The sequence below is a fragment of the Diabrotica virgifera genome, chromosome 2 (genome assembly GCF_917563875.1).
Source record: "Diabrotica virgifera virgifera chromosome 2, PGI_DIABVI_V3a".
In the NCBI taxonomy this organism is placed as follows: Eukaryota; Metazoa; Arthropoda; class Insecta; order Coleoptera; family Chrysomelidae; genus Diabrotica; species Diabrotica virgifera.
Genome location: NC_065444.1, coordinates 84,015,456 through 84,018,993, shown reverse-complemented (window position 1 = coordinate 84,018,993; position 3,538 = coordinate 84,015,456). Strand labels below are relative to the sequence as shown.

General features: G+C 32.8%; 1 long non-coding RNA gene across 1 annotated transcript; it reads right to left on the bottom strand.

Annotated features, from left to right (window-relative positions):
- Window positions 1-388: 388 nt before the first annotated feature.
- LOC126879546 (uncharacterized) lies at window positions 389-2,553 on the bottom strand. Its single transcript, XR_007696112.1, has 2 exons — window positions 2,129-2,553; window positions 389-1,567 (listed from the first exon to the last, which is right to left on the bottom strand). It is a non-coding gene; the product is annotated as an uncharacterized LOC126879546 (long non-coding RNA).
- Between the last annotated feature and the right edge of the window lie 985 nt (window positions 2,554-3,538).

Sequence of the window (3,538 nt, the reverse complement as noted above, 5' to 3'; positions counted from 1 at the left end):
GAGATGAGAAATCATTAATAGATAGATATAACTTGAATGGCTAGCTAAATATGTATGAGAAGGGCCACTTGACACTCAAGGAAGGATTCGGCCAATTTGCACGGCTATTTTTGGCCAGACAATAGATTAAAGGAAGTGACAATGATGGCTCGAAAAGAAGATATGAAGATAATGTTCAGAAAATAGATAGAGTAAATATAATAATATACTGAAAATAGAATGAATTTTTGGGCGCCAGAAGAAGGATAACTAGGTTAACGCTCTTCCAGGTATTCTACGCTGCTATAGAGTATGTTAAATTTGTAGTACAAGTATGTGAAAAGTTATTAAAGATTATTAAATTATAAAATATACTACTAAAAATAAAGGAGTAATAAGAAAAAAAAAATCACAATAAATGTATATTTATTGAATGTAACTACTAGATCTTTTTAACAATCTCTGAGTTAGGACAAGTAACTAGTGTGTAACTCTAACATGACAGGAAAAAGTGATACTAGTGAAAGTCAATTACAAAATCATCATACAACTATGATCTAAGAATACTCTTTATAAGGTTAGAAAAACTGACTACGGGTACCTCTAATACAGGAAGTACAACTTACAACTAGGTTAGTAGAACCCTCACCAAATAATAATTGTACGTTTATAATACGTACACCTTAATTAAATACTACCTGATACTATATATAACATATAAATACCTCACTGTGAGTGGGACAGGCACAAGCCTTATTGAATAAATAAACCTACGAGTAGATACACAGATCCTTTTCCTAACTCGTGGTTTATAATAGTAATAATAACAAGTGAAACCAAAAACTAATCTGAGGGATTAGAATCCAGAAGTTCATATGAATTTAATAAATTAAAGTTAAAGTTAAATAAAGTTAATAAGTTAAAGTTAAGTAAAGTTAATAAGTTCAAGTTAAATAAAGTTAATAATTACAATTTTGACTAATATGTGAAGTTAATTTTTAAAAATTTAATTAAACATATACTAAAATAATGGAATGAGTTTAAATAATTATACAAAAGTGGAACACAGCCTAAAAATAATCAAGATAAGAGTACCGACTACTATTATCAGGGAAAATATCTGAGCTCAGAAATTTATACCTTTATAGATTGCAGAGTGTTGGGGAACGCTATCAATTAAATATTAGGTTGTAAAGAAAAAAAAAACCTATAAAAAATATAAAGCAGGAAAAATGTGTGTGCAATTGAACTATAAAAAAAAATGTACTAAATATCACAAAACCAGTCTGTCTTTAATAAGAGCACAGTAAATGTTCCCAAACAAACCACTCTTTCCTAATCTTGAAGTTGATGTAATGAGCACCCAAGGGTGCTAACTCTCGCTAGCAGCTGTCCTGCTGGAGGTACAGGAGAGGAAGACTGGTAGAAAGCAGTTGAAGGTACTCAAAACTGTTGGAAAGCAGCTGGAGGTACTCAAAAAAAAAGAAAATGTGGAAATAATCCAGGCTGGTCGCCTATTGATTGTTTCTCTCTGTGTGGTCTGGCCTTGGTGTTGTTGTAGGGTGGCTTTAAGATTTCATGGTAGGTGCTAAAAAAAACACAGTGTGGTGTTACTACCAATCTACCAATGTCAAAAAAAAGAAGCAAGAGATACGAGGAGGTGTTTTTATTCCTATGGGAATAAGAAGAAATAGGTCATTAAGTCCAAAAACTTGAATGACTAGACAGCTTGACCTTTTATCAGGTTGCTATCAGATGACCTTGGTCAAATAACACAAGTAATTTCCAATTGAAATACAAAATATAATTACTGTGAAAGAATATTTTATTATAATATATACACCGGTATATAGATATATTATACAAGGATAAAATATAGTAAGACTAAGCGATGGATACTTATTTGATCATCGTTCAAAAGATAGGAGTTCTGTAGACTTGAAAGGAATATAAAAAATGGAGTTTAAATTAGCTCTATTTTCCAACTGGAAGCACAAATTAACAACGAATATTGAATTATCTCTAGATGAGTTTGATCCATGAAAATAAAACATAAAAACCATGAAAATAGACTATGTGAAACTTAGTTAGCAAATGTCAAGGACTTCCAAAATGGCTGAATAAAATACTTAATAAAATGTGTATTTACCGGGGTAGAACTCATTGGATATAGTATGCTCTAAAATTCTTCAAATCCACTGCTGCTGGATAACTTCACTATACTTTTATTGTAATATTTAATCAATTTGGAACTGAGAATTAGAGGTGAATAATTGAGTCTAATGACCCCGCACACTACGATTCAGACCGAACACTCGAGAAACAATGGCAATCCAAGGCTCACGTTCACAGCTGAATCCTTCGTACCCCTCTACTAAGCATTGGCTGTCAAAGTGGGGAAACCAATGTTGCCACGTTTTAAATGTGACGTCATCAAGCATTTAAAAATTCTGAGATGGGTTTAAGTTCTATTTGAATAAACATTGAAAGAAAATAATTCTGAAAATAATTAAATAATATTTTGGATAGTTAAATAATATCTTCCCATCAATAATCGATTCTATAAGGGGCGGAACGTCACATGCCGTTTAAATCTCCTAGTACATACATAGATTTCACAGTTATCTTTAACTTGAGAGATTATTTCATTCATCTTGTCGTAGAAATCGTCTTTACTTTCTGGCCTAGTCAACGCCTAGTCAAATTCTTGGCTTTGTTATTGTAGTTGCTCTTGAAAATAGCTTTTTCGCAGGTGCAGATGTTGCGGGCGTTCCGAGAAAATTCTTGGCCATTTTCGATAATGAAGTGTAGAATTTTTCTCGTAACTTCTCCACCAATCAAGTATATTCTCAGAATCTTCTGACTTAGGCTCATTTAAGTATTTTTCAATTTTATACTTTCAAGAATGTAAGTTATCATTATCAGCTTTCTTAAATAGGTAAGTAATATCTAAATCAAATTCGTTATCTTCTTTTTTTCAAACTAAGTACTGGCTCTGGTATTGGATTCTGTAGATCATTCTGGGATTTATTAAAGTAGTTAGCTTTAAATGTTTGTTCAAATTTTTGTACTACCTCTGATTATAGAAGTTTTCCTCAAGATGAAAAGGAAAATGCCTCTACTTTATGCCGAGAATTCAAAATAAGAACTTTACAGTGTATCCAGTTAGTTTTGTTGTAGTTTTTCCAGGGCCGGCGATAACGGGACTGCAAGGGATGCACTGCAGGCGGGCCCCCGTTTGGGGGGAGCCAAAATGAGCTATTTTCTTCTGGTGTTATACAAAATATTAATTGAAAAAAAAGAAGGGCGCCTACCCTACTTTTGCAGGCGGGCACCTAATACCCTGGCTCCGGTACTGAGTGTTTCAGTAGTATTTTATCTCTCGCAGCTTGAATGCAGTAGAATAATTGCTCATCGGTAGAGTCTCTATTCATTTTAATATTAAGTTCCTAATATTAAGTTTAATATCAAGTTTACACAACCTATTTCTATATTAGCCTAAATGGCGTTACAAAATTTGAAGCGCCATCCCATAAGCATAATCAAAATACCAATGCAA